The sequence below is a fragment of the Theropithecus gelada genome, chromosome X (assembly GCF_003255815.1).
Source record: "Theropithecus gelada isolate Dixy chromosome X, Tgel_1.0, whole genome shotgun sequence".
Taxonomy (NCBI): domain Eukaryota; kingdom Metazoa; phylum Chordata; class Mammalia; order Primates; family Cercopithecidae; genus Theropithecus; species Theropithecus gelada.
In genome coordinates this window covers 81,658,551-81,684,692 of record NC_037689.1, presented here as the reverse complement: position 1 = coordinate 81,684,692, position 26,142 = coordinate 81,658,551, and the positions used below count along the sequence as shown (strand labels likewise).

Genomic DNA, 26,142 nt, shown 5'->3' with positions numbered 1-26,142 from the left:
AGGACATCAAGAGTGACCTCCTAATTACCCAACTAAGGTCTTCTTTTCAGTTATCACTAATCCTATTTGATCTCTCGCCAGCATATGTCATCACACTATCTTCTCCCTCATAACAACTGCTCTCCCTGTTCCTTCTCAGTCTCCTTCCCTGGATCCTCTTCTTTCATCTGTCTCTGAAATGTAGGTGCCCTTGGGTTATATCCTCAGCCTCTCTTCTCTTTCTTTGCAGGAGTTCGCGCCCTCTCTGTGTTGTAATCACGCCTACATGGAGATCCTACATCTCTGGGTCCTGTCAGTGTTTGTCATCAGCCTCCGACGTGCATTTATAATCATCTGCTGGACATTTCTACCTGGAAAATTTGAATTCTTGGTATTTTGCACAATGTGTTCTAAGTAGAGCTAATTGTAAGTCCTTCCAAAGAGAATGCTCATCATCTTTCTTTTATGTTTACTCAGAAAGTCCCACCATACAATAAGCTCTTCAAGAAAGATTTGTACTTATGACCCTGAATGGGTTAGTGTGTTTGTGCTTCGTTTAGAGGCAATGGATTTTGTGCATTCAAAATACCTGAAGTAATACCACCCTGAACATGCCTGATTTCATCAAAATACCCAAAATAATGGGTGATGGGCCCAGTAAAAACCCAGACTTCACCACCATGCAATATACGCATATAAGAAGCCTGCACTTGTACCCTCTAAATATGTACAAAAAAAGACTTCTGAAATAATACGGTTTAGGAGATCTCTACCTCTGTGATATTCCCATTGTTTGATGAGCAATGATTTTTTTTCTCACTACTTTTTAAACAAAGAAAAACATATCTAACTGTGTGCAAGAAGATAGAAAGAGACATAGAGCACTCCCAAGACTGGCATTATCTCTCAGGGGACAGCCCGATAGCAAGCGCTATGCTTTGGATATTACAGGTTGACTATCCCTTTTCCAAAATACTTGGGTCCAGAAGTATTTTGTATTTTGAATTTTTTTTTTTTTCAGATTTTGGAATATTTGCATTATGCGTACTAGTTGGGCATGCCTAATCCAAAAATCCGAAATCTGAAATGTTCCAGTGAGCAATTCCTTTGCATACCATGTTGGTGCTCAAAAACTTCTGGATTTTGGAGCATTTTGGAGTTCACATTTTCAAATTTGGGATGCTCAACCTATATTTGAAAACACTCACTGGTTATCTGCTGGGGCAGGATTCAGTGTGGTAGGTGCTGGGGAGATGATGATGACACAGATAAAATCTCTAGTCTTGAAGAGCTTACAGTCTAGTAGAGAATGCAGACAAGTACAGGAATAACTATGATGAGAAGAAAGTCAGAGGTAAGTCATTTCTCAAGGGAAATTCTGAAGTGGGAGTTCTTAATTCTGAGTGTGGGGGCTAAGTAATGAATAAGGCTTCATGGAGGAGATGGGAGGCAGTCGAACTGGCCTTGAAGGATGAGCAAGATTTAAGTAGGAAGGAAGAGAAGGTATGAAATGCACAAGAAGTAGAATGAGGACGATGAAGACATACTGTAAACAAGTCATCGAAAATTAATTTATACAGAAAGAACAGAGTACTGGGTCAAAACCAGCACCAACACAGCTCTGTAAGCAACTTTCTTGTCTGCTTTGAATAATGCATGTTTCTTTTTGTGATGGACCACAATAGAATGATGGCCTTGGCAGAGAGGGGCAAAGCCATGGATGGAATTGCTACTCCATCAGAGTAGGATTTATCTCTGATATATCCATCAGAGAGGTTACTTGGGGCAAATTGGAGTTGCACTTGCTCAGCACCTATTGATTCATTTATTCACTCATTCACATGATACCAATGTTTCTTGAGTACTCCTGTGTGCCAAGCTGTGGTCATGAAGAGATGCATGAGACTTGGCCCCTGCCCTCAAGGAGTGAATGGAGAGACAGCTATGCAAATGATCAATTGTAATGCACTGTGGGAAGAACCATAATAGAGGTGCAGACAAGGAGCTCCTGCAGTCCAGAGGGAAGACAAAGCAAAATCCTAGTCAGCCTCTAACTGATTTCCCTGTCTCCCCTGCCTTCCTGAGCTTTCCATCAGAAATTCAGATCTGATCATGTCATTCCCTTGCTTAAAAACCATGGTTGGCTCCCCACTGACTGCAGGACTGAGTCCAAACTTGAAAGCAGGACATACAAAGGCCTTCACAGTCTGGCTCAGCTGACTTCTCCAGCCTTATCGCACACCATGGCCTGGGCTACAGCCCCTAAACTGTAGCCACATTGACCTGAAGTGTCTCTCCCCACTCCTCTTTATCTGGTCAATTCTTCTGTTTCCCTTGAGCCCTTGCTAAATGTTGCCTCTCTACTGTGCCGTTCCCAGCTCCCCCAGATGGAGTAAGTTCCTCCTCTGTGTTCCCACAGCTCACTGCCTCTTGATTCTATCACTTACACATTCTAGTGTAACTGTTTTTGTGCTTGTCTCCTCCACTGGGCAGTGTTCTCCTCAAGGGTGGGAACTGGGCCTTATTCTTTTCTTTGTCCCTAAGATTTGGTATGGGCCTGGCACATAGTAGGTGCTCCATACATCTTTGCTAAGTGAATGAATGACTCTGACATGTGGCCAGTCAGGCCTGGTCATTGTCAGCAGCTGGCACTACTTAACATGAGAGATGCATACAAAATGAAGGGCAGCCAGAGTAGCTGAAAAACAGGCGGCTCTAGTGACATCATGACAAAAACAAACCAAAACTGGAGAAGGCTGAGACAACGCTTCCACTCACACTTTAACAAATGACTCTCGCTTCTGAGCAGCCCCTTTTTGTCTGCTCTCCCATTCACTTTCCAAAACCCAGTCATTGAAATGATTCTAATTATTCATGGTCAGTGGCATATCCAGGAAACACTTAGTTTACAAGCAATTAAAATACACTAAAATAGATTTATGTAGGTTGAACCTGATCCTGCTGGTAAGAAGGGAGTAAATGACATAGATCTTGGAGGGGTATTTGCTCTGCAAGGTTGCTCTTTATCATTCTTTATCTACCTTACTAGTTTGGTGCTAACATGGCAAGCATCCAGAGGTGTTTCTTAAGGCAAGGGTACTGTGAACATAGTGGGGAGCCCGTTCCACAGTTGTAGACTTGGTGCTTCCCGGCAGCCAGCTGTCCTGTAAATGCGTGAGTGCCACCTCTGCCCAGGCCCACATGGTGCAGGGGAAAGGCTGGCTCAGAAGCAGGCAGCACGGAGTAGTAGGAAAGGTCCCCAGCACTGTGATCAGGGGCCTGGTTTCCGCCAACACTTAATTCTTCAAGGCTCTGTCACCACATTGGTCAAATGGGGCACAAGTTTCCACCCCACCAACCTTAAAGGGTTGTATATGAGGATCACAGGAAGAAATTTTGTGAAAAGGTCTAGAGGCTAGATAAATAAAGGGGGTTTCATTTTCATTACAAAAACTCCAACTTATGACTGTTGGGCCCCTCCAAGGCTCTAGATGTGGCTAATGCTCACCAACAGATTAGCAAAGGCACACTTAGGCTTGTCCCCTAATAGTTTAAGAGTCTACACAAGGATGATTTATCACCTTGCCTCACTCAAACCAACGGCATTTTAATGTCCCTCTAATGAAGAGAGCAGTCGCAGCTCAACAAACACTCCATTCAGTTGACAACAGACATGGGCAGCAAATGCCTAGCCCATGGAGTTCAGATGTCCTCAAAGATTTTGTGCCATCCTTTCCCACAGCAGGCTCTGCTTCCTTGAGTTTGACTCTAGGGAAAAAAAAGGCCTCCTTTTGCTGCTCCACAAAACCTAGAATAACATATAGCTAAGCCATTCAATGGGTCAGTGTGATTGGCACAAAATGTAGAATGAACAAAACGAAATGGCATATTTCAGCATAAGCTTTTGAGCTAAATTCAGAGGTACTGCAAAAAAGGCCAAAAGGCTGGCACAAAAGCGGGGCAGAGAAGCAAAGGTCATGGAAAACCAGTCAACCAGAGTGATGGTCCACCTTGAGGTCTGACCTTAAATTATTAAGGCCATGAGACACATTGATGGAAACTCGTTTCCTCTTTATCTGCAAAAGGATCCTGGGTTCCTTCACGCTCTGTCACACCTCCCTGCCTTTCCATTCACCATTCCCTTTGCAGAGAATGCCCAGCCCTCCCTTCTCAGGTTAGACCATTCCTACTCAGCTTTCAAGACTCAGCTCAAATGTAACCTCTTTGAAGTCTTTGCTGACTCCCCAAAGGCAGAGTTCCTCATTCCCTCCCCTGTGTTTCCACAAGGTCTTTTTTTTTTTTTTTTTTTTTTTTAGACAGAGTCTCACTCTGTTGCCAGGCTGGAGTGCAGTGGCGCGATCTCAGCTCACTGCAACCTCCAACTCCCTGGCTCAAGAAATTCTTCTGCCTCAGCCTCCCGAGTAGCTGGGATTACAGGCACACACCACTACACCCAGCTAATTTTTGTATTTTTAGTAGAGACAGGGTTTCACCATTTTGGCCAGGATGGTCTCGATCTCCTGACCTTGTGATCTGCCTGCCTTGGCCTCCCAAAGTGCTGGGATTACAGGCATGAGCCACCACACCTGGCCATCCAAAAGGCCTTTTACAGCCCTCTGGCCCACTCTGGCATCTTTGTTTACATGCTGTCCTTCCCCATTGGGCCGTGAGTGCAGCTCTTAGGAGCAAGAACTACAGAGCACAAAGATGCTTTCTTAGCACAATGCAGGGCACAAAGATAGCCCTCACTCAAGGCTGGCTGAATAAATGAGCATTTGAGCAAACATGCACTGAACTCACTTGTTGGATCTGCACAGGACCCAGAGGAAAGTCTCGTTAGGCAACGATTTGATATGTTACACATGCTTCTTCAACACTGGTTTATCTGATTCGTGACGACCTTGGTGCTGGCAAGCTGCAAGAAGTCTGCTGGCAGAGGCAGCCTGACAATGTACCAGCGAGGCAAGGTGTAGGGTGACCTCGTCCAGGCTCTCAGCTTGGTTCTCACAGCACGAAAACACGAGTTGGAAAAGTACTGCTCCCCGCCCCCACACCCCTCAACTCTCCTGTGCTTGCTTCTCAAGAAGTTTCCCAGCAGCACAGATAGCATCGTTAAGTACATTTGAAAACTGAAAATGCATCCATTACCAGAGAGGAATGCCTAACGCATGGAGCCTGACCTGGCCAGGGCTCCCACAGAAGCTCTGGCTCAGCATCACAGCTTCTAGTTCTGTTTCCGGTTCTGCTAATGATGAACCCGATGACTTTGGACATATCAGCTCATTTCACATTCCCTGTCATCATAGAGGGAGAATAATGAAAATGTTGCATGGAATGAATCAATGAGAAGCTTGACTGAGATCCTGGTGGACGGGGGAAACAGTGGTTGATGCTGGCAGAGCCTTCAGGGTTTTGTCGTTTTGGTTGTTTCTGTTGTTTGTTAAGTGCAAATCACTCTGCCTTAAGCCCAGGTGTGCAGTCCGTTGAGAGGAAGGGCAGACAGGCAGGCAGGCAGGCAGGCATGCACCTCCGAACTGGGCTGCAGCAGAGCCAGTGCAGGTGGCAGTGGACAGGACTGGACGGGACAGGATGGGATGCTCAGATGCAGGCCGGCCAACAGCTGGTCTTGTGCTCCCCAGTAGGGACCACGAGCAACAAGCTCTAAAAGCTGTGCCTACTGGAGCAATTTAGTATTGAAATACAATAAAACTAATGGCAAAGTCGATCTGACACATCTTTAATGATACACATAATGATTATTGTGCTGTACTGTAATTAGGCATAATGATAAGCAGCTCCTAAGAATGACTGTAATTACGATGACATTTACACAGCTGAACCAAATATTTCTGAGGTCAGCCAGGATGGAGGTGGGGATTAGGGGTGGTTGGACAGGAGGCAGAGCACAAACTTGGTTGCAAGGCATTTCTCTGGTTCTCTTTGTCTCCCCACTCCACCCCAAGGTGACAGTCCCTCCACCCCTTATTGGGGAACAGAAAAAAGATCTGATGAGGGACCTGGGGCCTGAATGGCTAGTTCCTTTCTCCAGCCAGGGAGAGGCTATCCTGAAGCTCCTAGGGTTAGGGAATCTGGGATGTCCAGAGGGGCTTCAAGCTGATTAGTCCCCACTTTTCCATAAGGCCTGAAATTCTATCAAGTAGCCTTAAACCTAACAAGTATATGCCTAAAGTATGGGCCTTCTTTGGAGCCTGATTTGAACAAATCCATGTAAGGGATATTTTGGGGACAACTGGGTAAAATGTAACAAAGATTGGTATTAGATGGGTTCTCTAGAGAAACAGAACTAATGGAATATATATATATGAGGGCTTTTTTTTGAGACGAAGTTTCACTCTGTCGCTCAGGCTGGAGTGCAGTGGCACGATCTCGGTTCACTGCAACCTCCCATATTCACTGCAACCTCCCATGTGTATACACACACACACACACACACACACACACACACACACACACACACATATACTTTAACCTAATCTTGACTTATTTCTCCCTTCCTACACCTGACGAATCCACATTCCTTTTTGGGAACATTCTCCAGGTACCACTTCCTCCAGGAAGTGTTCACAGGTCCTTCCTTCTTCCTACCTCCACACTATCCCCTGCTTGGGTCTTCTCTGCTTCCACAGCACCCTTGCATAATCTCTACTACAGCGCTTATCACTGTGGATTATAAATGTCTTCCCGACTAGACATTGAGCTCTTTCAGGATAGATAGTATGTCTTTTTTATCTCTATATAGCACAGGGCCTAGAACACAGTAGGGATCCTGTACATGCTTGATAAATACATGAATGAATGGATAGACGAAAGAATGAATATATTCTCTAGCAGAACATCAGAGACTTGGGAAGCATCCTCACCCTAAATCAAACACTGAGGAAGTAGAGTTTTTAGTATGTGCTTAGATACCAAAAGGAGAAAGGAGATCTGTATCCTTGGATATGTTTTAAACTCTATGATGATGATGATGATGTTGATGATAACTGACATTCAACATTTATTGCATAGACTTATGAGCACAACTGCCTGGGTTTTAATTTTAGCTGTACCATTTGCTAGCATGTAATTTTGGGCAAATTACATAATTTTTTTTGTACCTTAGTTTCCTCATCTGGAAAATGAGGATGATAATAATACTATGTATTAAATGACATAATGTTCTGCAAAGCACTTAGAATAGTACCTGTAATGCAGTAAATACTGTATAAGGATTTGCTATTATTTATTACAATGAGTCAGCGACTGTGTTAAATCCTTCAGTTATTCATTCATGTATATTGACAGCCTGCCAGTTCTAGGCCCTGGAGATAGCGTGCCTTCATGGAGCTTATATTTGACCTAACTCCACCCTCACACAATACAAGGGAGACACTATACATATCCCCAACATATAAAAAAGAAAAGTGAGGCTTAAAGCTATTAAGTGACTTGTCCAAGGTCATAGAGCTCCTAAGTTGAAAATTAGGATTCTAACTCTGATCTGTGTGACTCCAAAACTCATTGCTTTAGACCAGGAGTTGACAAACTATGGCCCATGAGCCAAATCTGTCCCTCTGCCTTTTTTTTTTCCTTGAGATATAATTTACCCTTTTAGAGTGCATTGTTTAGTATATTCACAAGTAGCATATTTACAAAGTTGTGCAACCAATATCTAATTCCAGAACATTTTCATCACCCATGAAGGAAATCCCATATCCCTTGAGCATTCACTTCTTGTTCCCCTATTCCCTGGCAACCAGTAATCTACTTTCTGTCTTTACGGATTTTCATATTCTGGACATTTCATACAAATGGAATAATAGAATATGTGGCCTTTTATGTCTTTCTTTCACTTAGCATAATGTTTTCAAGGTTCATCCATATTGTAGTATGTATCAGTAATTTGTTCTTTTTATGGCTGAATTCCATTGTATAGATACACATTTTGTTTATCCATTTATCAGTTGATGGACATTTGGGTTGTTTCCCAGTTTTTGGCTATTATGAATAATGCTGCTATGGAAATCTGTGTACACATTCTTGTGTGAACATATGTGGTTATATACCTAGGAATAAAATTTGTGTGTCATTTGGTAACTCTATTTAACTTGTTAGGGAACTGCCGTGTTGTTTTCCCAAGTGCCTGCACCATTTTATATTTCCACCAGCAATGTATGAGGGTTCCTATTTCTCTGCATTGTTGCCAACATTTGCTATTATCCATCTTTTTTATTATTGTCATCCTAGTAGGAGTGAAGTGATATTTCATAGTGGTTTGGGATTTGCATTTCCCTAATGACTAATGATGTCAGGCATTTCCTCATATATTTATTGACCAGTTATATATCTTCTTTGGAGAAATGTCTATGTGTATCCTTTGATCATTTTAAAACTGGGCTATTTTGCCATTATTATTTAGAGATTGGGTTTCACTCTGTCACCCAGGCTGGAGTGCAGTGGTACAATCATAGCTCACTGCAGCCTCAAACTGCTGGGCTCAAGCAGTCCTCCCGCCTCAGCCTCCCAAGTAGCTAAAACTACAGGTGCACACCGACATGCCTGCCTAATTTTTAAAAAAAGTTTTTGTAGAGATGGGGGTCTTGCTATGTTGCCCAGGCTGGTCTTGAACTCCTGGGCTCAAGTGATCCTCCTGCCTTGGCCTCCCAAAGTGCTGGGGTTATAGGCGTGAGCCACTGTGCCCAGCCTGTTGTGATTTCTTTATCTGGTTTTGGCATAAAGGTAGAACTGGCCTCATAGTTGGGAAGTTTTATTTATCAGGGTTCTCCAGAGAAAAAGAACAAATAGGAGATCTCTCTCTCTCTCTCTCTCGCTCTCGCTCTCTAGATATACATGTAAAAATAAATATCTAGATAAATAAATCTATCATTTATCTATATAAAATAGATTTATTGTGAGGAACTGGCTCATGAAATTATGGAGGCTGAGAAGACTTTTGATCTGCCATCTGCAAAATGGAGTCCAAGGACAGCTGGTTGTATAGCTCTAGTCTGAGTCTGAGGACTTGAGAACCAGGAGAAATGATGGTGTAAGTTCTACTCCAAGTCCAAAGGCCTGAGAACCAGAGGGCTGATGGTGTAAATCCCAGTCCTAGGGCAGGAGAAAACTGAAATCTTAGCTCAAGCAGTCAGTCATTGAGAGATGAGAGGGGAGGAGTGGGAGGGAAGGGACGGGAGGGAAGAGAAGGGAAGGGAGGAAAAGAGGGAGATAATTCTTCCTTCACCTTTTTGTTCTATTCAGGCCCTCAACACATTAGATGATGCCAACCCATACTAAGAAGGAAAATCTTCTTGATTTAGTCTCCTAATCCAAATGGTAATCTCTTCTGGAAACACCTTCACACATACAATCAGAAATAATATTTAACCAGGTATCTGAGCATTTTTGTGGCCCAATAAAGTTGACAAATAAATTCAACCATTATTGGTATCAATCAGAATTAACTAGTGAAACCATATGTGCCTGGGGTTTTCTTTGTGGGAATTCAAAAAATTATTAATTCAATCTCTTTTACTTGGTTTAGGTCTATTCAGATATTCCATTCCATTTTTTCTTGTTAGTTTTGGTATTGTGTGTCTTTCTAGGAATATTTTCATTACATCTAGGTTATAAAATTTGTTGGCACACAGTTGCTCATAGTATTCCTTTATGCTTGTTTTTTTTTTTTTTTTTTTGAGACAAGCCTGTTGCCCAGGCTAGTCTCGAACTCTTGGGCTCAAGCGATCCTCATGCCTTGGCCTCCCAAAGTTCTGGGATCACAGGTGTGAGACGCTGTGCCTGGCTCTTTATACTCCTTTTTATTTCTCTAAGGTGGGTAGTAATATCTCCACTATCATTCCTGATTTTCATAATTTGAGACATTTTTTTCTTAAGTATACCTGAAGTTTTGTAATTTTGCTGAGCTTTGCCAAGAACCAACTTTTGATTTCACCAAATTTCTCTATTGTTTTTCTATTCTTTATTTCAGTTCTTCTTGCTCTAATTTTTATTTTTAATTTATTTAGTTTTTTGAGACAGAGTTTTGCTCTGTCACCCAGAGCTGGAGTGCAGTGGTGCAATCTCGGCTCACTGCAACCTCCATCTCCAGGGTTCAAGTGATTCTCCTGCCTCAGCCTCCTGAGTAGCTGGGACTACAGGAGCACACCACCATGCCCGGCTAATTTTTTTATTTTTAGCAGAGACAGGGTTTCACCATGTTGGCCAGGCTTGTCTCGAACTCCTGACTTCAGGTGATCCACCCGCCTTGATCTCCCAAAGTGCTGGGATTATAGGTGTGAGCCATCATGCCCCACCTAATTTTTATTATTTCTTTTCCTCTGCTTGCTTTGGGTTTAGTTTGCTCTTCTCTATTTTCTTAAGATGAAAGATTAAGTTATTAATTTGTAATCTTTCTTACTGTTAAGCAGGCCTTTGCAGTTACAAATTTCCCTCTAAGTACTGCATTCATTGCACTCCATAAGTTTTGGCATGTTTTGTTTTTGTTTTCATTCATCTCAGAGTATTTTCGAACTTCCTTTGTGATTTCTTTTCTTTTCTTTATTTATTTTTATTGGGAGGGGTGCACCATTTCTGGAGGTACTGCAATACCAGGTTGATGCATGGAGTGGAGGAAACGGGTTCTTATTCCATCTCCCTGCTCCAAAAATCCATTTAATGTATTGTCCTCAGATAGAGGATGTATCAGTTATTAAACTGATAAGGACAGATACTACACTTGAACTTAGCCAAAAGGCCATGAAGCAACGTGATTTCTTCTTCAACCTATTTGTATTAGGAGTGTGCTGTTTAATTTCCACATATTTATGAATTCCCCAAATCTCCTTCTTTTATTGATTTCTAATTTCATTCCTTTCCATCTAATTTAATTCTAAAGTACTTTGTATGATTTCAATCCTTTTAAATTTACTGAGACTTGTTTTGTAATCTAACTTATGTTCTGTCCTAGAAAATGTTCCATGTGCACTTGAGAAGAATGTATATTCTGCTCTAGTTGGTTTATCATGTTGTCCAAATCTATTTCCTTGTTGATCTTCTCTCTAGTTGTTCTATTTATTATTGAAAATGGGGTATTGACTTCTCCAACTATTATTGTTAAATTTCTCATTTCTCTTTTTCACTTCTTTAGTTTTTGTTGCATATATTTTGGTGCTCTGTAGTTAGGTGACATATATTTATAATTTTGTCTATTAGTATAGCCACACCAGCTCTCTTTTGGTTACCGTATGCATGCTATATCTTTTGCCATCCTTTTATTTCCAACCTACGCGTGTCTTTGAATTTAAAGTATTTCTTTTATGAACAACATATAGTTGAATTATGTTTTTAAAATCCATTTGACCAATCTCTAATTTTGAATTGGAGTGTTTAATCATTTACATTTAATATAATTACTGATAAGGCATAGTCTATGTATGCCACATTGCTACTTGTTCTCCATGTCTTAGGCGTTTTTGTTCCTCGATTCATTCCTCCATTACTGCATTCCTTTTTTATTAAATAGATATCTTCCAGTATACCATTTTAATTTTCTTGTTAGTTTACATATATAAAAATGTATTATATATATAAATATGTGTATATATGTGTGTGTGTGTATATATATGTATATGTATATTTATTTTCTTAGTGGTTGCCTGAGTATTATAATTAACATCTTAACTTTTAACAATACAGTTTGGATTAATATCAACTTAATTTCAATAGTATATGTTATGGTTTGGATATGGTTTGTTCGTCCCCACCAAAACTCATTTAAAACTTGATCCCCAGTGTGGCAGTGTTGGGAGGTGGGCCTAGTTGGAGTTGTTTGGGTCATGAGAGAAGATTTTTCATGAATGGCTTGGTGCGGTTCTCATGGTAGTGAGTTCTCACTCTGGCAAAACTGGATTAGTTCTTGCAGAAATGGATTAGTTCCTGCAAGAGTGGGTTGTTATAAAGCCAGGGTGCTCCTCAGATTTTGCCTCTTTGCATGTGCCTTCCTACTCTTTGACCTTTTGCCATGTTGTGACACAGGACAAAAGCCCTTACCAGAGGCCAAGTTAATGCCAGCACCATGCTTCTTGAACTTCCTAGCCTCCAGAACCATGAGTTAAATAAACCTCTTTTATTTATAAATTACCCAGCCTGAGGTATTCTGTTATAGCAACACAAAATGGCCTAAGTACATAAATACTTTGTTCCCATATAGCTCCATTTTCATGCCTCTCCTTTGCATTGTTATTGTCACACAAATTATATCTTCATGCATTGTGCACTTATCAAAGTGGATTTATTGCTTTATGCAGCTGTGTTTTAAATCATATATAGAAGAAAAGAGTTACAAAGAAAAATATATTTGTACTTTGATATTTACTTATGTAGTGAATCTTACCGGTGGTCTTTATTTCTTTATGTGGATTTAAGTTGCTGTCTAGTGTCCTTTCATTTCAGCCTTAAGGATTCCCTTCAGTTTTTTTTTGGTTTTTTTTTTTTTGAGATTGGTCTTGTTGCCCAGGCTGGAGTGCAATGGTGCAATCTCGGATCATAGCAACCTCTACCTCCAGGGTTCAAGCAATTCTCCTGCCTGAGCCTCCCGAGTAGCTGGGATTACAGGCACCCACCACCATTCCTGGCTAATTTTTGTATTTTTAGTAGAGACGGGGTTTCGCCATGTTGGCCAGCCTGGTTTTGAACTCCTGACCTCAGGTGATCGGCCCGCCTCGACCTCCCAAAGTGCTGTGATTACAGGTATGAGCCACTATGCCCGGCCACCATTTAGTTATTTTTAATATAATTTCTATTTATTGATATTCTTTATTTGGTGAGACATGTCATACATTCCTTTAAATTTTGGTACATATTTAAAATAACTAATTTAAAGTCTTTGTCTAGTAATTCCAATGTTTGGAGATCCTCAGTGACAGTTTATGTTGATATTTTTTCCTACGTACTCACCATTTCTTGTTTCTTTGCATATCTTACAACTTTTGTTAAAAATTGAACGTTTAAAATTATATGTGGTAACTCTGGAAAACAAATTCTCCCTCTCCCCAGAGTTTTGTTGTGGTTGCTGCTGTGTTTATTTGTTTAGTGTTTTTGTTGTTGTTGTTGTTGTTGTTTTTTGAGACGGAGTCTCACTCTGTCACCCAGGCTGGAGTGCAGTGGCATGATCTCGGCTCACTACAACCTCCACTTTCTGGGTTCAAGAGATTCTCCTGCCTCAGCCTCCCAAGTAGCTAGGATTACAGGCATGTGCCATGATGCCCGGCTAATTTTCTTTTGTATTTTCAGTAGAGACGGGGTTTTGCCATGTTGGCTAGGCTGGTCTCAAACTCCTGACCTCAAGTGATCCACCTGCCTCAGCCTTTCAAAGTGCTGGGATTACAGCCATGAGCCACCACACCTGGCCTGTTTAGTGGCTTTTCTAAATTAATTCTGCAAAGTCTGGATTCTTTGTCATGTGGAGTCACAGAAGTCTCTGCTTGCTTAGCTTAGTGGTCAGCTAACGATTGTACAGAGATTTGCTTAAATTCATGGAGCCAGTAAGTCTCCCAGTCTTTACCAAGGTGCTCTGTGTGTGTGTTGGGGGCATGCCCTCAACATTCTGTCAGTTAACAACTTTGCCTTAGCACTTCACTTGTACAGAGCTTGAAGTTCAGCCATAGGTGAGAACTTTGGCCTTTCTCAGGTGTTTTCTGAGCATGTGCACAGCCTTGGGAATGCATATCATCCTGTGCATATGCACAGCCTTTTAGATTCCCAGGAATTTGTTGGAGCTTTTCTAAGCCCCATATGGACACCTCATTCCCCAGCAGTTACTTTTAAGCTTTTTGGTTAGCTTAATGTTCGCCCCAACTGTTGTCTATTACCATAGGCAGCTGTAAAGTTAATCATTTGTCTCTAATTATTTTTGACAAATACCCCAAGGAAAAAGTTTTTCACACTGAGCACACTCTTGAATCATGCCTAATAAAAAAAGCCTTGCAAGTGGGGTCTTCCAAGGAACCGCTAGACAGGCCAAATATTAATTCTTCAGAAATGAGGCTTGGAAGGAGCTCCAACATTCTACTCCATGTTCTGTTCCCTCTGGTGGCTGCCAGGCTGCTGGTTTTCACCATGATTGTAGGCTGTTGGTTTTCAAGGCTACCATTTCTACCTGTTTTTGTAAATCAGGTTTTATTGGAACACAACCAACACTCATTCATTTACATACTGTCTATGGCTGCTTTTGTGTACAACAGCAGAATTGAGTAGTTGGGAGTAGTTGGGACAGAAATCATATGGTCTGAAAAGCATAAAATATTTATGGCCTAGCCCTTTATTCTAAAAGTTTGCTACTCCTACTCTAGACCAGTGCTGTTTAGTAGAAATATAATGTGAGCCACATATATAATTAAAAATGTTTTGAGTAGTCACATTAAAAAATTTTTTAAAGTGAAATTATTTTTAAGAATATTTTATTTAACCTAACATATTCAAAATATTATCAATTTGGCATATAACCAATATAAAATTACTAATAACATATTTCACATTTTCTTCTAAGTCTTTAAAATCTGGTGTGTACTGAAAATTTACAGCACATCTCAATTTGGACTAGCCACATTTCAAATGCTTACTAATCACTAGTGGCTACTGGTTACCATATTGGATAGCATAGCTCTAGATTCTTGGTGCTCAAAATGTGGTACCTGGTTTGGTAACATTATATCACGCAGGAGCTTGCAAGAATGGCACAATCTCAAGCTTCAGCCTGGAGGAACTGAATCGGAATTTGCATTTAACAAGCTCTAGGTAATTCATATGCATATTAAAGTTTGAGAAGTAGAGCTCTATACCATTTTGCTATACTACCTGCCTTTGGGATAAAGACCCAGTACACACAAGGTATTACTCTAATATAAAATATAACCCTCTGGTTATCATTCTATCATAGATCTTGGTGGAATTGTCTGAAAATGAATTAACTAAGATGACAGTGCGCTAGGTGCTATGCTAGGCACTGTGGGGTTTGCTGAGCTGAAGAGGACATGGTCTCTTCTTTCAGGGAACTCACAACTGCCCAAGGATGCCTGGAGAATAATACTCTGCATACGAAATCCAATCTTCTGCACTAAAATCCTCTAAACAACTTTTCCATCTCTAATGTAAATGTGGCAACCAGGCACTGGATTGCTCAAGCAGGCATTCAACTCAAGAGGTTCATGGGACAGAAACAAAACAGTTTCACTCAATTTGAAATTGGCTCACGGCAACGGTCTGAAGCAAACACTCAAGCTTTAGGATATGAACTCAATGGGTCATTCTGAAAGGGTAGCAACCCTGTGTTTGTATAACAGGAAAGTTATAACATTCATCATGCTCGGATTCAGGAACTGTGCACTCAAGTCAAGAGAAATCTGACAGTCTGATTTCCAGGTTCCAGTGACTTGGAATAGAAATTCCTATTTAAAGCAAAGAAAATAAGAAATGAGGAAGTGCCAGTCCTTGTTTCTCTGTGTAGGTGTTGACAAGCTATTAAATCATTAGGCTGTCCCTTGCCAGAAGCAGCAGAATAAATCTTGGAAGTTGACAAATGGTCAGCAGCTCTGTGTGTGCCTGCACAGTCAGAAGCACACACAAAGGGCACACTGTTTCCCTTGGTTTATCTCCTGGCTGTGTAAATATTTCATCTGACATTTGGATTGGATTCTGAGCTAGTTTCCCACCAAGCTGATGGTTTTTTAATCTGCTTTCATCAGCCTACAATAAACTGTCTAACCTGTCTGCACAGCGCAGTGTACTCTGCCCACTGGCAAACAGAACAAATGGAACCAGGAGATCCCGACATACTTTTCTCAGATGTCTGAAGACGAGGAATTGCACCCAAGCTCTGCCCAAGCCAGAAACACAAGCTATGAGGCACTTGCCTCATCCTGTTATACCAGCACCCAAGAGCCCTTCCTAGACTAGACCAGTGCCAGCAGGAGGTCACAACACATAACTTGGGCCTGCCATCCTATTAAGACAGATCTTTGGCTCAGCACAAATATGCCACTGCCAAAGATGAGGGTGGCTGTAGTCTCATTCACTCTAGGTTGTATTCATGCTGGCTTCCTTTCAGTTTCAGATGAGTTCCTTCAGTTGTCCAAAATGTAGGAAATGCTGTGATAACCCAAACCACAAATTACTGGCTCAGAAAGCTCCTATGCAGTAATAAAAATAAAGGAAGTACTGATACATGCTACAACATGGACGACCCTTTAAAACATTCGGTTAAATGAAAGAAGCCAGTGATAAAAGAGCACATATTGTAGGATTCCATTCATATGAAATGTTCAGAATAGCAAATCTATAGAGGCAGAAAGTAGATTGGTTGTTGCCAGGGGGTAGGGGAGGAGGAGATTGATTGCTAGTGAGCATGGGATTTCTTTTAGGGGGAATAATAATGTACCAGAATTAGGTAGTGGTAATGGTTGCATAACTTTGTGAATATACTAAAACCCACCGAATTGCACACTTTAAATGGGTGAATTTTGTGATATGAGAATTACATCTTGCTAAAGCTGTTTAAAAACACTTGAGTTATTAGATGATTTTTCCTTCTCCCCCTTAAAAAGCTCCCATAGATCAATCTTCTCAGCCTTGTTATTTTGTATTCTACTTATAGGAGAAGGATGTAAAAGAAAGGCATACGAGCTGGTACTAGGAAAGCTACAGGATCAGAAGGGGCTACCCAGTCTACTGCTACAGTCCTCTATCATTCATTCACTTATCCATTCATTGAAAGTCTGCTATGTATTAGGCACTGCGGATACAGCATTAAGAAACTCTGCTCTATTAGGAGCTTATGATAATGATGTTTCTAACATTGACCCTGAGACCCCCAGATTCATGAATTGCCTTCTGAATCATCAAAGATTAAAATGTATAATTGCATTAATTATACAGTGTTATTTGTATGCCAGTTATTTTGAAATTGGGCATTCATGGATTTATGGATGATACACCTCTCTAAAGGTTTCTATACTTGAGGTATAAACTATATTGGATAATTTATACTAATAGTAGAGCAAAATATTTAAAGAACAAGGCAGAATACAAACTTACTGTTTCCCCAAGGAAGTTTCCCCAAGATGTTGTAAGCAAGAATTCTTGACAAAAATAGCCAAACCATGTACTTCGAGGTTTCCTTCTTCACAAAGAATTGCTTTTGTGAATCCACAGGCTTTATTAAGAGGTAGCCTTGGCCGGGCACAGTGGCTCATGCCTGTAATCCCAGCATTTTGGGAGGCTGAGGCGGGAAGATCATGAGGTCAGGAGATCGAGACCATCCTGGCTAACACAGTGAAACCCTATCTCTACTAAAAATACAAAAAATTAGCCGAGTATGGTGGTGGGCGCCTGTAGTCCCAGCTACTCGGGAGGCTGAGGCAGGAGAATGGTGTGAACCCGGGAGGCGGAGCTTGCAGTGAGCCGAGATCGCGCCACTGCACTCCAGCCTGGGCCACAGAGCGAGACTCTGTCTAAAAATAAATAAATAAATAAATAAATAAATAAAAGAGGTAGCCTTTTTCTCTTTGTCTCAGTGTAAAGACATATATCTGCTGGTATACTTCTGGCATCAGAATGGGGAAAGCTGGCACAAAGAAACTCAATTGTTCATTTCTTCAGGCAGTGTGTTAGATGGAGAAATATAATAACATTTGATCTCTGGAGTCAGGCAGGCCTAAGTTCACATCCTAGCTCACATTTTAAATTCAGGCCTGCATCATCTCTTAACAGCTTCTGAGTTGCTCTTCCTATCTCCAGTCATGTGCCTCTCAAATTCATCCTTTACACAGCAGCCTAAGTAAACTCAAAAATACAAATCGGATCTTGTCACTCCCTTACTGTAAATATTTTAGGGACACCACAACTTTGGCAGGAGGGTCTAAGCTATTGAGCATGACTAATAAAGAGTTGGCTCCACAGTTTGGCCTTCAAACACCTCTCTAGCTGCATCTCTTACCATTTTCCACCTTACAATTTTTACACAATTGTTTGTAGTTGCACACAGACAGAAACCCACGTGCACCCACTCTACTCAGGCTGTTATGCTCTCCTGGAGTCACTTTCCACCCTTCTGTGCCTGGTTAACTTTTGAATCATTCTTGCATTGGGGTGGGGGGATACAACATAGCTGGTAAGAGGATAGACTCTAGAGCCAGACACCAAGGCAAATAAGGGCCCCAGTTTAGTCTGCCTGCCCTAACTTTGGAAGCTAGATTAAAGGTAGTTGAGGAGATACTGACAATAATTGCAAAAAGTCTGTTACATTCTAGCATAAACTACTTTAAAACCATTGTATTGAAAAAGTTTGAGTAAGTAATATATGTATTTAGTTAAAAATTCCAAAGGCAGAAAAGGATATTTTGTAAAAGATGAAGTCCTTGCTATGTCCTAGATACCCAGTTCCCTTGCCGGTGTTTTTGTAACTCTTTCAAGAGACAGACAGCATATGTAAGCATAAAAATATCATTTTAATACAATAAGAAAACACATTGTACACAGTGTCCTGTAATTCCCTTTTCATTCAGATACCTTATCTTGGAGATTCTTTCACATGTATTATATGTAGCCAATCTTCTACTGGAAAACAATTACATTGTTTTTCAACTTTTACAAAGCTATTTCTTAGGACTTCTTTTACTATTCTTGCAGAGCTCCTGCTCACCAGAAAGAAAATTCTTTCTTTTTTTTAAAAAAAAAATCTGTTACTTTACTTTCTTTTCCATTAAAAATTGCATTTATTGCGATTTTGTTTTTTATTTACAAAGTTAAGACGTTTCATTTGTAGGAAACTTGGAAAAGGCTGGGTGCAGTGGCTCATGCCTGTAATCCCAGCACTTTGGGAGGCTGAGGCAGGAGGATCACTTGAGGCCACCAGTTTTAGATCACCTGGGCACCATAGCAAGATCTTGTCTCTACAAACAATTAAAAAATTAACCAGGCATGGTGGTACATGACTGTAGTCTCATCTGCTTGGGAGGCTGAGGCAAGAGGATAACTTGAGCCCAGGAGGTCAAGGCTACAGTGAGTTATGATCACACCACTGCACCCCAACCTGTCTGCAGAGTAAGACTTCATCTCAAAACCAAAAACCAAAAAACAAGCAAACAAAAAACTTGGAAAATAAAAAAGCACAAAGAAAAAAGATCACTCATATTTCCAATACTGGTTAACATTTTGATGAATGTCTTTCTAGTATTTTTTATATTCACATATCTACACTTTACAAAAGGTCTACTCTCAAATTTGAGGGGGAAATATGTGATGAGACATAGTAAAGAAGAATAATAGCTTACCATGTTTTGGTCAGTAGCGTACCTTAAATGCATTATCCCATTTAATCCACACAACAACCCTATGAAATATATACCTTTCTCCTCATTTTGCAGGTAGGGAAACTGAGGCACAAAGAATTGCTGAGTCACACAGTTTGGGGAATAACACAGCTGGGATTTGAAGTTAGATATATCAGACCCCAAGTCACACTCTTACTTGCTGTACTCCACTGACTCTGCCAGGTCCCCAGTGTCTAGTAAAATTGAAAAGGCACAGACCCCATGATCCAGCAATTCCATTTGCAAGTCTGTGTTCTACAGAAACTTGCACATGTGCCCAAGGACCAAGTGTAAGAATGCTCATTGCAATGGGCTGTGGTGGCAAAAAATTAGGACCAATCCAAATGTCCATAAAGATGTGGATGGTTAAATAAAACACAGAATATCCACAGGATGAGATACTATAAAGCAGTTTAATGGCCTGAAATGGATGTATGTGGGCAGATCTTAGAAACAACATTGCATGTTTCTTCACTGAATAAAATGATGAAAGGAGAAAAAATATTGAATGAAAAAAGCAGATTGCAAAACAATATGTACAGTATGGTACTATTTGTCCCAATTAAAAAAAATCATTGCCTGCAAATTCCACATCTTGTTTCTGATCACGGTGAGAATGAACTGGAAAGATACACATCAAATTCATGACAATGGATGCCCTGGGGGCACTGGGAGAAGAATAGGACTGGGGAGGAAGGACACAGGATATTCAACTTTTATCTATGATTTTTTTTTTAAGGATTTAAAGATAAGACAAAATCTTAACACATTTTAATTCTGAATGGTGGGAATAAGTGTGTGTGTTATATTCTCTGTTACTGTACTATATTTAAAAAACAGTATCAGCTAATGTTTACAGAGCACTTATGAACCAGGTACAGTTCTAAGCATTTCATGTGGATCAATTCATTAAATCCTAACAAGCATCCTATGAGGCAGGTACTATATTAGCTCCATGACAGATAAGGAACCTAACAGATAAGACACAGGTTAAATAACTTCCCTGCATCACACAGCTAGTAAGTGGTGAAGCTGGACTCCAAACCTGGGTGTATCTGGCTTCAGGAACCCTGCCTTTACCCTGTGTCATTTCCACTCTTCGGAACATTCTCAAAATCTAAACAAAACAGCACAAAGCCAAGTCCCTAAAGGCTGAGGGAATGCGAAGTGGAGGAATGAACACAACTGTGCAGTTGTTGCCCTGATTGCCACCTTCTCTATTTGCTATATTAGCCTGAGGGCTCCACTCTGGAGCTGAACTAGCTCTAGTTCAGAGTAGAACAGCAGAGACCTCTCTTTCTTGAGGGAATCAAAACCGAAAACTCTACTCTTCCTAAAAAACAGAAGAAAACAAAACGAAATAATAGGCAGAGCACAATAAGCTAGGCCCCACTGGGGATATTACAGGGCACACAATCAATTTAAGCCTGCGTGTGAACTGGAGTTCCTACGGGTTAGCTAAGCCTAGTTCTTTGGCTACAAATGGTTGGGACAGGGAGAAGCTGGCAGCCATGTAGGGTAGAAAAGTGAGACTTGGAGGAAAGAGGGAAATCCTTTGGCTTCCTCCGGTGGCTGCTCCTCTCCCTGCAGAAGGATGTGCTATCTCGGGCTTAAGGAGTTTAGCAGTAGGAGGAAAGGGAAAGATGGAGGCCAGCAGGGTGGGTTTCTGTAGCTCTCTTCCTGCTGCAGCCTCTGGTTTTAGTAGAGTAATTCCCTCACTCCCTGCTGTCATCATCAAAGCAGCTCCCAGGCTCCAAGTAAATAAGAGACAGGAAAACAGTGGGGTGGAAAGAGAAGTTGTGTAGGGTAGTGGTGAAGAGCTCAGACTTCAGAGCCACCCTGCCTGGGTCTGAATCCTGGCAACTTGGGCAAGCCATCTATGAAATGGGGATAATAATGGAGTTGTTGTCTTGTGAGGATACAGATAAATAATGCATCTAAAGCGCTTAAAACAGTGCCAGGCATATAGTAATCACTTCATGAGTGCTTGTTGTACTTCTTCTTTCTGAGTACCTGCTTGTTTCCAGGGACTGTGATAGGAATTAGGGATGGAGGGGACGATCAGACAGTTTTTGCCCTTGAATTTAGTATAGTTGAGGAGACAGATGAGCAAATGAATTACAATACAATATAATAAGGTCTCAAGTTACTATATGTGTCAGATATTATAGGATCGCAGGGAAAGGAGTGACAAACTATGGAGGGGAGGGGTGGCCAGGGAGGACTTCACAGACAGATGACATGGAGATTGGAATTTGAAGGAAGAGTAGGACTTCACCCAGCAGGCAAGCAGGAGGAGAGACATTCCTAGTAGAAGTACCTTGGTCAAAGGCATAGCTGGAATCAGGGTTTAGGGCAGGAGTAGGGATAGCATAGTGGGAAAAATAGATTAGGGCCCAATCTAGAAGGATCTTGTGTTCTCTGCTAAGAATTTCAGACCTATAAGTTCTGGGAGGGTGTGTGTGTGTGTGTGTGTGTGTGTGTGTGTGTGTATGTGTATGTGCGTGTGTGTGCTTGAAGCAGGTAGATAACATGATTAAAGTTGAATTGTTAAAAAATAACTGATATGAAGGATGGATTATGGGTGGAAGACTGGAGGGATACCAGTTGAGTTCCACTGATCCCCCAAGTCCCACCCCCCAACTCCTCCCTCAGTGTTCCCTTTATCAATCAACCATTTACCCACTTGCCCAAGAGCGAGCCTTGGGGTCTTTGGTAAGCCTTTGCTTTCCTTCACTCCTATATCTACTTCGTCAACAAGCCTGGTTGGTCTACCTCCAAAATGCATCTAGAATCTAGAGGACCATAAAGGCCTCCTAACTGGTCTTTCTAGTTCTCTTGGTATCTCTCTGTAATCCTTTGTCTATACAAATGCCAGAGTGATTACACACACACACACACACACACACACACACACACACACACTGCTATGGAATGAATTGTGTGTCTTCCTACCCCAATTCACATGTTGAAGCCCTAACCCCTATGTGGCTGTATTTGGAGCAAGGAAGTAATTAAGGTAAAATAAGGTCATGGTGAAGTGGGTAGCTGATCTGATAAAATTAGTGTCTTTATAAGAAGAGACACCAGAGAGATCTCTTGAGTTTTCTCTCTGCAAACACACCAAGGAAAGGCCATGTGAGAATGTGGCAGGAAGGTGGCTGTCTGCAAACCATGAAGTGAGCCCTCACAAGAAACTGACCATGCTGGTGCCTTGATCTTGGACTTCCAGCCTCCAGAATTGTGAGAAAATAAATTTCTGTTGTTTAAGCCATCAGGTTTATGGTATTTTGTTATGGCCGCCTGAGCTGACTAATACAATTCGTTTTAGCTACATTATTAATACTTGCTTATGCACTGTCTTGTGTAATTTTTCTCTAATTGGTTGTCAGGTACAGCTTTTGCCTTTCCACTAGTCTATAAGTTCCTAGGAGTCATGGATCATGCCTCTTAAATCACCAGAAGCACCTAAACCAAGTCAGGCACACAGTGGTAGGCAATAAACGCGTATGAAAGGAATGGACACAACTGCACAGGGAGATGCGCTGAGTATTCATAGCTAGAAAAGGATACTGAGTCTCTGGAGTTGGTGTTAGCTTTGTCACAGATGTCTTAAGTGTCTGTAAACAAATTAACATCTTCAGCAGTGTTGTTTCTTCCCTCCATTATGGAGTTTTGGTGAGGCTTAAATATGATCCGGTATTTTCAAAGGCTTTGTGAGGAAGCAGAGAGCCTAGGTTTTTGAGTCAGAAAGATCTGGGTTCAAAATACAGCTTTCTCACTTACTAGCCCTGATAAGAACACTGACCTCATGAGAGGTGCTTTGTACACACAGAAGCGTTCAATCTTCACAGCCACCCTGCAAAGTGGATAATGAGGATCGCCATTTTAGGGATGAGGAAACTGAGCTTCTGAGAGACTGGCGAAATTACTCAAGATTACACTTCTAGTTAAAGGATCAGATCCCCAAATTGCTTGGCTCAAAAGCTCATGTTCTTTTTACCCTGCAACAGGCTCCAAAAGAGAACAAAGCTTAACCTCTAGGAAGAATGACTTCCTATACTGGATTTAACAAGCTCCCATGTTCTAGGGACAAAAGTTCTTGGCTTTCTTTAGGGAGACAGGAAGCTGCCACCCTAATATTTAAGTAATATAAGATTAGTCAGAATCAGATTTTCAAAAGGGACCATGACCCAAAAGGAGATTATGAGCTATTTTAGCAGGCTGAGGGTACCATGGGGGGCAGGGTAAATTGCCTTATTTATTATTATTATTTTAAATTGACAATAACTATACATATTTATGGGTATAGTGTGATATTTCTTTTTTCCCTTATTTAAAAAAAATTTTTAATTTTTATGGGTATATAGCATGTACACATATTTATGAAGTACATGAGATATTTTGATACAGGCATACATGTATAATAATCACATTAGGGTAAATGGCATATCCATCACCTCAAGCATTCATCATGTCTTTGTGTTATGAACATTCCAGTTGTATTCCCTCAGTTGTTCTAAAATGTACATCAAATCATTGCTGACTATAGTTACCCTGTTGTGCTAATTCGATAGCCAGACCTTATTCACTGCCTCTAACTATATTTTTGTACCCATTAACAGTGTGATATTTTGATACATGCATATAATGTATAATGATCAAATCAGGATAATTAGCATATCCATCACATCAAACATTTATAATATTTCTTAATATTAGAACATTCAAAATTCACTCTTCTAGCTATTTGAAAATATATAAGAAATTGTTGTTAATTATAGTCACCCTATAGTGTGTAGCTATTTTATTTACTTCAGGCACACTGAACCTAGCATTGTGCTTGGCTCAAGGAAGCACTCAATGACTATCTGCGGAATGATAAATTCCCAGTGTAGCTCAGAGGATGAAAGACATCACATTCTGTGGCCTGGTGTAGTGGCCACCAGAAAAATGTAGCTATAGAGATTAGGCCTGAAAGAGCCAGTCACATAGCTGCCAAGGTTTGGAACTGAAGAAGTATATTTTTAATATGTTTTAGAGTCACAATGAAACAAGATTCCCTGACGGGAATTTTCCCAAAGACTGGATCCAGACACCCAATAAAAGGGTTACAAGTGTACTTGCATATAATTTGCAAATGGTTTATGTCTAACTGCATTCTCTGTCATCTATTCCCTGGTGATTTTCAAGGCAAAAATTTATTGTTACCCTAAAGGTTATTGCATAATTTATAAAAATAATAAAAGTTTATCTTCTCTTCCTTAAAAAACAGAACAGGCAGTACCACATTTCGCTGTCAAGGCTGTTCAGCACAGACAACTCATATCTTTATTATTGCCATAGAAAGTGTTTGATCAATCATATTTAGGCTGTACTATAAAATTTAAAATGTGAGGTGTAGCTGTATTAGCCAGTATCACTAAAGTTCCTTGGACGTGAACTCCTATGTCATCAACATGAGGACTGTCCTGTTCAAATGGCACTTATCTAGATTTCAGTGATATAGAGGCCCTCCATGTAGGAATCTGTGTTACTGAGGACTCAAAGCAAGAGCGGTTTTCCCCACTTCTCAGAAACACAGTTAAGGCCCAGTGGCAGAGTCACTCTTCACAAGAGCAGAGGAGGTTGGGGTGACAGAAAGCAGAACTCTGAATACCCATTCCTAACTCACAGGCAGAAGTTTTGCTTTGTAAGCTGATCCTTGACAGTGCAGTAATTTATAAATGGAAAGAGATAGGGGACTCATCATTCAGTAAGCATTTATTGAGGGCCTGCTATATGTGCAAGGCACTAGATAAAGCATCACAGCTTAATAAGGAGAGCTTTCAAATGTATCAGGCCTTTTCTTGTCATTGCCTTAAAATATCATGTCCTGTATTTAAAAATGGCAATGTAATCATGAGGAAAAAATTCAAACTCAACATTAGTACTTAGTATTTGCCCTCTCAAGTGATGGTAAAAAGAACTCTCTAAATGCTTTAATGAGCTTTTGCACACACTGTTCCCTCTGCTTGGAATTCTCTTCCCCCTCTCCTGTCTGCCTGGTGAAATCCTACCCTCTCTTTAAGAAACAGCTCAAATATCATCTCCTTTGTGAACCCTTCTGACACCTCCTGAGCAAATTAATCATTCCCCTCTATACATTCGCAAAGCTCTTTGCAAGGAACCTCTACTCTCACACTGTACCATATTTTTTTCTTTCTCACACTTTACCCTGAGCTCCATAAATCAGGGCACACCTCTGATTCATATTGGTATCCCCAACACAACGCCTGCATATAGCAGTAGTCAGTAAGTGATTGCTGAAATTCCCTGACCACTTTGAAAAAGAAATCTATTAATACATTCCAGAGAACTTCATAGAAAATTAACAAGGCTTTGCACATAGTATGTGCTTAATAAAGGGCTGCTGACTTTGAATGTGGTAAAAATGGTGCGTCTCTTAGGTCAAGTCTATAGATAGCAATTCTTGCTATTCCCTTCATGCCACAACAGTAGGCACCAACTCTACACAGACAGACATCCTTGTGATGTTTCAGGCACTGAATATTACACTTGCCCTAAACCATCCACCCCTGCCAGCTTACCAGGTGGCACAAATGTCTCACTATTAGTCACTTCTTGGGGTTAAGGCATTAGCTGCAGAAGTGCTCTATTGGACTGCTTTCAGATGGAGGAAAAAATATACCAGAAGCCACCTGAAAGGCTTCACATCTTTCAGAGGACCTGGAGATCATTCATGCCCCTCTCCTTCCAACTACAATCTGTACTCCAGAGAGAACTCAGAACACAGGAAAAG

General features: G+C 40.9%; 1 protein-coding gene and 1 non-coding gene across 3 annotated transcripts in view; both read right to left on the bottom strand.

Annotated features, from left to right (window-relative positions):
- The window catches only part of HDAC8 (histone deacetylase 8), a 239,932-nt gene that overhangs the window by 33,075 nt on the left and 180,715 nt on the right, over window positions 1–26,142 (bottom strand). The gene's annotated exons all lie outside the window — the stretch shown is intronic.
- Window positions 10,551–10,741, bottom strand: LOC112616786. Its single transcript, XR_003117797.1, has one exon. It is a non-coding gene; the product is annotated as a U2 spliceosomal RNA (small nuclear RNA).